The sequence below is a fragment of the Phalacrocorax carbo genome, chromosome 8 (assembly GCF_963921805.1).
Source record: "Phalacrocorax carbo chromosome 8, bPhaCar2.1, whole genome shotgun sequence".
Taxonomy (NCBI): Eukaryota; Metazoa; Chordata; class Aves; order Suliformes; family Phalacrocoracidae; genus Phalacrocorax; species Phalacrocorax carbo.
Window position 1 is genome coordinate 36,913,007 of NC_087520.1, and position 13,084 is coordinate 36,926,090.

Sequence of the window (13,084 nt, forward strand, 5' to 3'; positions counted from 1 at the left end):
CTGGAGATCACTTTAGTCATAGCACTGTCTGCAAAACAGGCACAAGAGGAATTCTCAGAAGGCAGCATAATTAAAAAAATTTGAAGGAATACTGACTTCTCTCTGCTGAGGTGTTTGCAATTACCAACCTGATGCGTGAACAGCATAGTTTGGATCAGTCAGAAGGCTGTCAGATATGCAGAGTCTCTGACAGTAGGTGGATTAAAGTCCTTTCCAAATATTCGGTTCTTCTCAGTAGCAGCTGAACATCCTGTTGACATACCACCAAGGTTAATAATTATTGCTTTCTATAAGTACTTTCACTGCTAACCTTCTACCTCTATTTTTTTCCCCATTCTGGCAGTAAAATGGAAGACAGATGGAACAAAGAGTGATGCAAACTAATTTTAGTTTTAAGTGGGCATTTTCCAACACCCTTCAGAATATCTAGGATTTAGTAGCCAAGCAAATATGGAATACATTTTTAAAAGTGATTAAAGCCTGTCCTTCTAATGAATCAATTTGAATACACTTGGAAAGATGGAATTATGCCTTGCTTGCTTAGATGAAAAGATGGCCAATGTTAAAGTCTCACTAAAAAAGTTCTTTTGCTTTTAATGTCTTCCAGCTCAAGTGGTTGAAAAGTAACTCAAAGTCTACAAGATATCTCTTGGCCTTAAGGAAATGTAAAAGTTCAACATTAGTAAGGAAATATGGTAGTCTACTTGAGAGGAGCTTTTAAGACAGCAAGCTGATTATTTTAGAAATTTTATCATCTACATAGTCTGAGCAAGAACTCAGTTTTCAAAATGAAAATGGATACAGGATGATCAAATATTCTTACATGCATAAAATCACAGTGAACTTCTGCTAATAGGATTTCATTCATGTAATACAATGTCTTATTGTCTCCCCTGTTGAATGTACGTTCTAAAATAGGGACTGTGTTTGCAAAAAAGAAAATTTGGACTCCATATATAGGAAATATTTTGTAGCTGTGTGCCTATTTTTGCCTACATAAAGAAATCACATAAAATAACAAAGTTTGAAGCTCAAGTAATGTAATACATTCTCTTAAAGCAATAAAAATTTTAGCAACTTTTTTTTCAGAACATATGAAGTCCAGTGACTAAAGAGAAAACCATCCTCTAGGAATGACATAATGCCGTAGTAGAAATCTTATCACTGGGGAAAACAAATGGCTATAGAAAAAGATCCATCCCTGATCAAGTATTTCACAGCAGAATGCCTGTTAATGATTCTAAAGAGTAAGCACATCTGTTGCAAATTAAAAGAAAATTGTTCATCTACGATCCTTGTAATTCATACAAACAAATAGCGGTTTTGATCATTGCTCTGGTTTGCTTAATGCATCCTATTAATAAGCATATGCTACACTGTTAACCTGGTGCTAGACCAGGGCTCTGAGCTGTTAAGGCCATAAAAATAACCAATACACCATAATACTCCACAGTGTTCTCCAAGCCCAACAGATTTACCTTGATGCATTAAGACTTAGAACATTCAGTTTTACTGGTCTTATCAACAGGAATTAAAAATTCAATCCCAAATGAGTTCATTTTGGTGATGATAACAAAATTTCAAAACAAGTTCATTTCAACCAGTCATAAAAGTAAGTTGCCATTTAACTTTTCTGTGTGCCAGAGTCAAATTACATTTCTCAGTTTCTAATAAAATGCTTACTTGATCGTAAGTATCTACTTTTTATTTATTACTGCCTGGCAGCTTTAGGGCCATTAATTTATTGCTAGTGTGCAGTTTCATTGGTCTATGTGATACACAACGTCATTGTATTTTAAGTATGATATGGTCTGAATCCAAAGTCTTATTCCTTCAAGAGTATGTAATTATGGACTACGATTAAATTAGTTTGTAATTTATTAGAGGACTTACAAAGCCAGCAAGCATTGAAAAGATATTAAACCAGCATTCTTTCTTAGTGAGCTGTGCATTTTCTATTTTTTCCCAGAGCAAATCTATATGTACATACCAAACAGTTTTTTTTCTAGGCTAAAAAGTATTTTTATTAAGAGATGAATAGTTTATTAATGTTAAAATGCCATCACAGATTATTTATTTGTATGAAATATAATCAGCACTGGACTGAAACTCCCAGGACTCTTATTCTACTGCTAAACTTTTTAAAAACACTGGCAACAGATTCAGAGGAACAGAACTTTCTTCCCACTGTTGGTGGACTTTCATTCACAGCACAAGATAGGAAAAAAGGAGGTATATTACAGTTGTTTCAAAATGTGGTTTATACTAACTTACTCCCCTAATCCTATTTATTCTGTTGTCAAGTTAAAAAATGAGTAGACTGTAAATAATCTGAATTGTGCTATTCTGGTTTGTCAACTTAGTTTGTTAAAAAGACGATACAATAACAAATGAAGTATTAATTTTTATTCTTTCACAATTTCTGTTTCGATCCAATTCTTCTGCATAAAAATAAAGTAGAATTTAGATATAATTTTTGCATGCCTCTACATCCCGGTGCTGTATAAGAGATCTGATCAATGCAAGAACTCTGTATCAGCCAAGAATTGCAGCTTCTCCAGAAACAAGAATACTTGATTCAGCACAATTTCCTATTCTCACAAGCAAGACTATTTGGGTGGGTTTTTTTTCCTGAAAAAAATGTAACAATTTTAAAAGGAAGTAAGCAATAAGAGGAAAAAAGGAAATGTAAAGTGTATAATTGAGAACTAGACAGCTCTCATCTCCTCAGGGTAGAACTTTCAAAAGCTTGAATTTCCTTCCTTAAGTAAGTGTTAGTCCTGTCTGGTGCTAAATGCATAAGGATTTAAATAGATGCAGAAGATAGAGTCTTATCTTGTGTCAAAAGCTTAAGCGTTTATCCATACAAGTAGTGACTTCAGGAAGCCTCCAACCAGATGAATAACTTCAAGCATATATTATTGATCCACTTTTGTACTTAAGCAGGCACTTAAATACTTGCCTAATTATTTTGAATTATGTCTGTAAAAAGGTAAACAAGATACAAAGGCAGACTGATGGCACAAGCCCATGTTTTCTATATCTGGACAATGCAAATACCACCATCTGTTGCTTTACCTAAAACAATCCAAAGGTAATAAAATACCCTGGCTATTCTGATTATGTGTGATTCATATTTTGAAGAAATAACAGAGGAATGTGGGCAACAGCAATGTGTCAGTTACAATGAGCCTTCCCTACAACAACTTATTTCAAAGTGAAAATGAAACTCATTCACAAGTTTTTTAAACTCAGGGATAAAAATATGCAGAGACCAAGAGGTTAATTATACTTGTAGTCTTGTCCTTCAGACAGAACTAGCTCATATTAGTCCATATAATGTGCTTTAACCAAAAAATGTTTCTTTTCATGTTCTTTTGCATTTTTGATCTCACTTTCCAAAATATATAAACATTTGGAGTTTTTTTAAAACATTATTTAAATCAAGACATTTGTATATGCAATTATTTTGATACAATGGGTTTCTGGTTTATTCCCCTACCTTGTTTCTACACTATAGCTAGAACTTTAAAGAATAGCTTTGTCACCGATACCAAATATAGATATATTAGTTGAAGGAGGGGAAGCTATCTTGAACTCAGACCAAGACCGTAAATGTGAAGCGCGCGCAGTGTTTTAAATGTCCCAGAAGACTATTTTATCATTCCAGTTTTCCAGAGTTACTTATTTATATTAAACAAATATTCTGTCTTTTGTTTCAGTGTGACTCCTTTCACCAGATAAGAAACATCCTAGATATCCATAAAAGCAGCAGTTAGGACACTAAATTATTTCAGAGTAGTTGCCTCTCTGAACTGGAGTTGGATAGGACTCCAGATACCTGTGATGGCCTCAGGCTGCATCAGGGGAGGTTTAGGTTGGATATTAGGAAAAGTTTCTTCACTGAAAGTGGTCAGGCATTGGAACAGGCTGCCCAGAGAGGTGGTGGAGTCACCATCCCTGGGGTATTTAAAAGAAATGTAGACATGGCACTTCAGGGCGTGATTTAGGAGACACGGTGGTGTTGGGTTGGCGGTTGGACTTGATGATCCTAGAGGTCTTTTCCAACCTTAATGCTTCTATGATCTCACATCTTCCTGCTTCTTCATAAACTCTTGGTTTTATAAACCTACTGGACCTAATTTGTTTTAATGTTCTGTTTTCCGTTTTGACTGCTGCTGAACAGGAAGCAATCCACCATTACTCCACATCTTTTTCTCATTTCAAGGTAGAAAATGTAGAGCCCATCACTTTGAATTTACTAAGTCATCCACTGCAGGTGGCTTTTGCTTTTTCCATTGTTGTTTGTCTTCTTCCTCCTCCTTTTTCATCCCTCCTGCTCCTTCTCTGTTTTTTAAAGAGGACATATACACGTGCTCAAATCTCATGAAGTAATGTCTACATCCACTGTAAGTCACATAGCCCTTCTCCTATCATACATACTGCAAATTTTAATCCAATAGGCTAAAAGGTTGACTACAATGTACAGAATACATTTTTAACCAGCTAAATATTTGAAGATTATGATGATATAATGTTGTCTCTACAAAGCACTTCTGTCAGAAAAAAAAGTATAAATGAAAGCTATATTAACTTCAGTTAAACTACTTAATTTGGACATACAAAAGTATAAGTGATTAAATATTAGTATGTGTACTTTGAGGGGCCTCTTAGGGATGTTACAGTTCCCAAGCTTCCTTCTCGTTCTGTCTAAAATAGGATTTAGAGGTTTTTAATAGAATTTAGATGGGTTTAAAATCTCCATATATGAGTTGTACTTTTACTGATTTATTGCATGAATTTCCTGTTGAATTTTTATGTGACACTTGATCTCCCCTGAGGGACTTGTTCAGTTCGGATTGGATAATGTAAATTTCCAATGGAGATTAAACACAAATGAGTATGAAATTGATTTATTATAATAAGTGAAATTGAGGTCTGAGGTCCTGCTTCTCTTTTCTTTTCTCCCCCAACCAACCCAAGACTGTAGATGAAGGGTTTTTTGTAATATTTTGCCAACAAAGAACAAAGAAAATTAAGAACACATTTCTCAATTACACTTTGGAAATTAGATGAAATATTGTTCCAAACTTGTTTGATTTCACGTGCACAAGAGAGTTGTTGGAATAGTTTAACACGGCTATAATTACATTGTTGTGGAGCCAACATATTGTCTTACATTATTTCTTCAGAATTCAAACTCATTATCAATTTAATGGAGGGAATAGGAAACAACGTTTGTCAAAATCTTGTGTTCCATCTCCACATTGGAATATTAATTCTAAAGATGTTATGCAGTGCACCATTGTAAATGTAGATGGATTGACTGCAGTCAAGATATTTTTTTGGTATTGCTTTCAGATGCAGGCTCACTGGCACACAGAGCTAGGTTCATCCACAAAATATCAGCCTTAGCTTCACATTCTGAAGCAATTCAAAAGAATCTGTGGTCTCCAGTGACAGTGCTCCTTGATGCACACATAAAAGCTGGCTCTGCAGATACTGAGCTTCTGTACAGACAAAACCACTTCTGCCTGGATTTATGCATCACAAAAAATTAGAGAACTGTGATTTGCCCAAAGAGCAATTATGAATAGAGAATCATTGGCAGCCGAACCATGCAATCCCAGCTGATGAAAGATGACTTCCAGAATGGCAGGGACTTTCAGTGCCTGCATCACACTGTTTCTTGATCTCACAACAAAGGCTGAAAAAATCTCTTTTCTGAGTATATATATTCCATCACTAATGCAGAATCACATGTGCATGAAGTTACATTGAAACTTCTACTTGTATGTATGTCTCTAACAGTATACATATTTTCTAAAATACTTGGAAATATTATGCTTCAGTCAGAGAGATTTAAGCAGAAATTCCATCAATTCCACAGCATTCAGCATGTACTTTACTGTTAGATGAAGTGAATGAACAATATGAAACATTCAATGTCATAAGAACGGCTGGTCTTCTAACCTGTTGTGTTGGAAGATGTTATTCAGCCCAGAAACCTCTAACTTCAGTGGACAGACATAGTTGATGACCCACAAGCCTAAGCTACTAATATAGAGACTGAGCTTACTCTGAGTCACTCCTGTAATTTTAGGAAATATTTTCCAAGCTATATCCAAGAAAACCAAACGAAGAAAGATACAACTTGCACGGAGAGCCAGCCTGTGAGATCTGCATATGATCTAGCCAATTTATTTTTTTCCCCTTGATTTAATGCCATTAACTTAATAATTATTAGGCCACTGGTACGTACAATGGTAAAGATCATACAGTTCCCATCCCTCTGAATGCTATCTACGCAAATTGGGAAAGGCTGCCTAAGTACCATAAAGTAAAATGGCTTCTGCTGAAAAATAATCTGCCTACAGCTTGAACAAAAAATTTGCTGTTTGGAGATGTTAAGTTTTAAACAGCAGCTACAGCAGGGCACAATATTTATGCTGCTTCTAACAATGTCCTGGAATCAATACTGTCATTTCTAAATGCAAAAGACTTATATTGAAAGAGAGATGAGAATGTAAGTACAAACCCTCCAGAATACAGCCCTTAATCTCCTTGGTGGGTTTTAAAAGGGTTTCAGATTCTCTCGGAACATTCACCAAAGTTAGGCCAGAAGAAGTCAAAGTAATTTAGATCCAATCTCTTTTCAAAAATGAAATGAACAGAAGTTTTATTAAAAGGAAATGAAGAGGAAATTGAACTTTCATATTTCATGGTGCAATTGTGATGACAGAAAACAATATTCATGGATAGAAAGTTTAGAAGATAGTTATTTATATGTCTATCCTGCTGCACTGTGGGAGTTGTGTCATAACAGAGGGCAGGTATTTTTTAAAAATATAATGGAGCTGTAGTAGAATTACTTGTTGGCTATTCCACACAAGTTCAGAATATAAAACTTTTTACATTCTTTGGATCAGGAATCAGAAACATTAATTGAAATGTGTACTTTATGGGGAATTTTCACTGGAGATGCTTACGGGTAATGCAAATTTCACCTGCATAAAAGCTGCATAGTGCTGTATCTGTATGACACAGAAAACTAAATCACTTAAACTGAAATCAAGGAGCTGGGGAAGATTGATAATATAATGGAAACGTCATAATTCTGCCATGCAGAACAGCCAGAATGAAAAGGAGAAAACATGCAGCCAGACACAGGTGTGAATCACAGCATGAAACCACAGAAGAAAGGAGAGATATTTGCATTTAGTCCTAAAATTTAATGGTTCTGTAGTTAATCTAATGATAGGGAAAGCAATGGCCTGAGAAGATGACTTTTGTTCAGGGGCTGCTCCCTATGACTGTGAACTACATGCCCTCCTCTGACTGAGCACACAGTTACGTCACCTGCCCTTTATACACTCTCTAGAAGAAACTGCTGTGAACGATCTTTCTTAGAGACTGTAGCGGATGTTTAGGCACAAATTTTCAGAAATGTCCAATAATTTTGAACCCTACCACTTCAGGCTACTTACTGAAGTATTTTAAAATGTAGTATATCAAGGTAGGCGATTACGAAAAAGTTGTCTGGATGGCTCAATCTGGGCGTCTTCAAAGCAAACATCTGAAAAGATTGTCATCCTACAGATAAATGTAAGCCACTATTTTTCCCTCTTACTGCAACGCAGCACGGCCAAAAAATATTCATCTATGACAGGTGAAAGGAATGAAACTTCATTCTTTTCTGCAATACATATGCAGGTAAGTTACTCAGCTAAAAAAAAAAAAATAAATCTTTTTTTAAGTTTCCTAGTGTGGAAAAAAAATCTCAAAGCTAAACCTTTTCCATAGTATTAATAGTACAATATTGCCTAAGAAAATTAGCAAATTTTTGGTTATGAAAATATGGAAAAAAAGTGCTACATGTTGTTATTAGCATCTCTTGAGACAACTGTGAGCTATTTACCATCTATGAGCACTACAAAAATGTTGGAAAATAGTGCATCACCTGTTACACTGATTTGTCTATTTAGCAGCTGATTTTTTATAAGTAGTAGAAAACAATAAGAATCACATAAAAATATAACATTAAATAACGACCTGCATGGTAGACCAAGTAGGCAGATGAAAGCATGATAGCAGCTGACAATCATCAGACTGACAGTGATTAAAAAAAATAGAACAAAAATAAAGTGACATGGTGTCGTGGTTTAACCCCAGTCAGCAACTAGGCCCCACGCAGCCACTCACTCACTCCCCAACCCCCGCTGGGACGGGGGAGAGAATTGGAAGAGTAAAAGTGAGAAAACTCATGGGTTGAGATAAAGACAATTTAACAGGTAAAGCAAAAGCTGTGCACACAAGCAAAGCAAATCAAGGAATCCACTCACTCCTTCCCCTGGGCAGGCAGGTGCTCAGCCATCTCCAGGAAAGCAGGGCTCCATCACGCGTAACAGTGACTTGGGAAGACAAATGCCATCACTCCAAACATCCCTCCCTTCCTCCTTCTTCCCCCAGCTTTATATACTGAGCATGATGTCCTATGGTATGGAATATCAGTTTGGTCAGTTGGGGTCAGATGTCCCAGCTGTGTCCCCTCCCAACCGCTTGTGCACCCCCAGCTACTCACTGGTGGGGTGGGGTGAGAGGCAGAAAAGGCCTTGGCTCTGTGTAAGCCCTGCTCAGCAACAACTAAAACACCCCTGTATTATCAACACTGTTCTCAGCACAAATCAAAAAACATAGTCCCGTACCAGCTACTATAAAAAACATTAACTCTATCCCAGCCAGAACCAGCACACAGGGAAGTGAACCTGCAGAAACAGGAGTGCTTCTAAAACAAATTATTTTTTTAACTAATGAAAAAAACAAGAATATATTTTCCAGTTCTTTCAAATATGGAAGAACCTTGTATGTAGCATATTCAGACATTTTAAAAACATCAGGTAGTATCAGTCACTTGCAAGGCATCTGAAAATATTCCAGAATAGAATGGGTTTTGACATGTTGCTCTGTGCTGTCACTGTGAACACAGCCAGTTTATTATAAGAATATTTTAAAAAAATAATTTCATAAACATGTGACCATCCTACATGCTCACCCTGAGTTTATTTAGCAGTGATACACATTATCTTCCCACTGAATCTTTAAGAAATATTATCTTTCTTCAACAGAGGTATAGGATGAAATTTAAGGAGATGTAGGAATTGTGACCGGAATGAGGATAACTGAGTGATAAACATTTGTCCTGTGGTGGTTGGACAGAGAACAAATTCATAACGATCACATAGCCTCTGTGAAATGGCAGGATTCCTTACTAAGTCTGTTTTACATGCAAAGCTTCCAGAATAATCAGATACATACACTCAGAAGCAGAAAGTAAAAATAAAAACATACAATGGGTCTAAGGAGGATTTAATCATTCCTTACACCATTGAAAAAGAGGCCACATTCTAAACAGCCTTAATATGAAATTAATTCCAAGCATGAGGAATGTCTTTAACATCTCAGTCATGGTTTTTCTATTTGTAAATTATGAGGTGTTCACCACTCTCTGGGGACTGAGCTTTTAATCACACAGATGTCCATTATAAATCCTCTGTTTGCTTAGTAGTATAATAGGTGAACTCACAACATCTTTGCACTATAATAAATCTGCAGGCTCAGACAGAATGCTCATGATTACCTTCTAAATTCTTTCAAGGTCATTCTACATGATTTCATGCTACATAACATCCTTTCTCAGTCCATTTCACACTGAGAAAAAAATCATAATAAACATTGATTTTTTTTCCCTGCTGGTATACCTGAATTCTACCACATCACCCCACCGCATATACACACGCACACTCTGATACACCATCTTTTAGCCATTTGATTCTAAGCTATTGTGTAGAACCTGAAAATTCAGAACCCATATATGATAAGAGGAAAAGCTGTATTTGGTGCTATTATTTGAAGACTAGGCTGAAGAAATGAGAAGAAATTTTATGTTTCTTCCAGTGGGAAAAGCATTACTGGAAGTAGATAAAGAAACCCTCCACAAAATTACCCCAAAACAACCTAGGAACTGAACCAGTAACATATGTGTGGTAAAAAGTCCTCTGAACAAAGGATTACTTAAAAATAAAATATGTTCTAAGTCCACAGTTTACAAATGCACACAGAAACACGCTTCAAATTATTGAACATTTAAAATGTTAAAACAAATAGCCAAATTTAGACTGAATGTTTGCTTGACGTGCTTTGATTAGCAAATCCTCTTCATGAATCACTCACCATCAAAAAAAAAAACAAGGCATGAATGCCTGCAAGAGCACGGAGTCCCAGCCCTAGATGCTGTTCCACAAGCATTCTGGCACAAAAGGAGTGCAGAGGGTGCTAATAATACTTCTCTCAAGAGAAAGAGGTAGGATTCCTGAAAGAAATATTCACAGGCACAGACAAAAATTAGCTGCTTGATTCCTACAGAATCTTATTGCCTCAGGTGACTCATTATCTCAATGACTTCCTGTCTATGCAGAGATTTAAGATTAATGGATTAAATTCCCTAAATTCTTGGTGAATTTATTAGCTAATATGATACTGCTGTTTGCCATTTGATTAAAAATTGTTGAGAGTTCACTTTATCCTTTTATAAAGACCAGAATTATCTTCTTTTAGTCCAAACAACTGTTTCTCACTGCCTCAGGAATAACAGGGACAATGTCAGCTCCCCAGCAGACAGCCCCTCGTGGTCCCTAGCAGTGTTTGTGCTTCATCCAGTTCCTTTCTCTAAGGGCTACCAGAAGTTTGGGTTTTCTGCTCCTTTTCTAGCTAGAAATCCTGTTTGGGCAGGGTTTAAAACCCTCAAAGCAGTCAAGATGTAAAGAATGGTTTTCACCAGTGGTAGGTAACATTCACATCGCACTTTTCCCAGCTATCCTGTATACTGTGCAATGTTGCCCCTCTCTAGCTAAACAATGATTAATACAATTGCTGTTAAGCAAGAGAGGTATTAATTCAGTTTGAAAAAATGTGCCATAGTGAGTAATATTTATCCCTTGACCACTACCTCATGGTATGACTGTACTCAAATAACAGTCTCATCATGTAGGAAACAACTCCCTTTATGATGTGTTCTCCTAATGTGTTATTGACATTACTCATAAAAAGGTAAATGTTTATAAAACTGCTTTGGTAAAAATTATATGGTTTCACTTTCCATGGGACTACCTTAGGAATGGGGCTTTACTGCTCGTGGCATACTACTATCTCACACTGAGTTTTACTCAGCTCTTGTCACACCTAAATAAAACCCACTACATGAGACCTGTTTATGGAACATCTATCTGTGTCAAGGGAGACATTTTCCTTCTTACCACCCCAAAAAAAACAATCCTTCCACAGCATATTCCTCAGCTCTGATGAAAAGTTAGGAACTCTCTGAGCTGGTGCTTGCTTGTAGATCATCATATTTAGTAGCAACCAACAGATTTAGCTAAACCTTTTTTGGAACCCATTTACACTTTCAGTCTCTGCAGTCTCTTATGGCAATAAATTTTGCAACTTAACAACACGCTGTGGAAAAAATAGCTCCTTTTATCTGCTTTAAACCTGAAGCTATGCCTTGGATAGTCTATAGCCTTTCATCTGATATTTAAAGACAGATTATCAATAGCTTTAACTTATGCCAGAAAAACAACATTTACCTAAATGAATGACAGAATTCAATTCTTTGGTGACTAGCAAATAATGAATCCAGTATCCCAGATCAAACATTTAACTACCCAAACTTACATTTGTCTCCCCTTCAGCAAAAGGGTGTGTTCTGAATAAAAATGATGGCTTTTCTGTTGATTTCCACAGCCAAAATTTTTTTTTTTAAATAGTTCGAAGTTGAAGACAACACACCAGAGCAGACGGATCTGGGCCTTCGAGATCACGAGTCTATACGACGACAGTATGAAACCATAACTCTGCCAGCCACATGCTAAAATTCAACTCGGCACATTACAGGTTTCAGAGACCTGAGGTCTGAGAGGGCTCCAGGTGCTGATGACAACAGCACCCAGCGGGCTGATATGTACAAAGGGTACCAGCAGGTTCCTGTGCAACACCGCAAATTTGGCTTCAGCAACTCCAGCTGTTCCTTGCCTTCCCCTGTCTGCATCACCCAGAAACCTCTGCACTAGTCACACTGGTTTCAATATTAACAAAGAAAAGCTTACAAAGAAAAAATTATTTAGCTTTGAACCATTATCTCAACAGAGTTGTTTTTCACGTTTTAACCGAGATCAAAGAAACAACGCAGAGATACAATAGCGGGAAACTTTACATTTGCAGGATGGCAGATGACCTAACAAGCATTGCCCACTTTATTGTCTTGAGTCATCATGCACCCAGTTTTAAAAATACGAATGCTTGAGTTAAAACTATGACTGAAAAAAGCGGGACCTCACAGTCTTGCCAAGGTAACAGAATCCCTATGTATTTTGGAAATAAAAAGTGAGTTCGATCTAGTTACTGATGTGGTCCATTATGTTCTTTACTGGGAATATTTCTTAGAGTCCTGCTAAGGTTAAAGCATAATTTACAAGACCATTTGCAGGGCAAGTATATTCACTGAGTGATTACAGATCACAACTGAATGACAAATGCTATCCCTGAAAATTTTATATAGGATGTGCTTTATAGTTATTCTTTCGGCATTTTTTGTTGTTCTTGGGTTTGGTCTTGGAAGGGAGGAATGCTTCGCAAATGCACCACTCGGAAGGTTAGCTTTTCTGAGTCCTGCTAGCTTTCCTGAGCTGGAGTTATGGGAGAGATTTCTGTTACTGTAGAAATGAAAATGAAGAGGTGAATAATATACATATGGAGAAATCTATACTGAGTATATTTTTAATCTACGTTCCAAGTCAATAATAGAAATAGACTTCTAATGTGGCAGATACATTATATATATCTTACACTAAAACTCAGTGTCAGAATAGGTACGTTTTGAGATAAAGTTCTCAAACACACAGACACACCTATTCTGTTCAGCGCCTGAGCTTTCATTATTCACTTTATCAAACCTCCCACTGAAGTCAATTGTCTTAGTCTGATTTACACCTTGGGACTACTACTAATGCATGCAGAGCCCACAAAATAG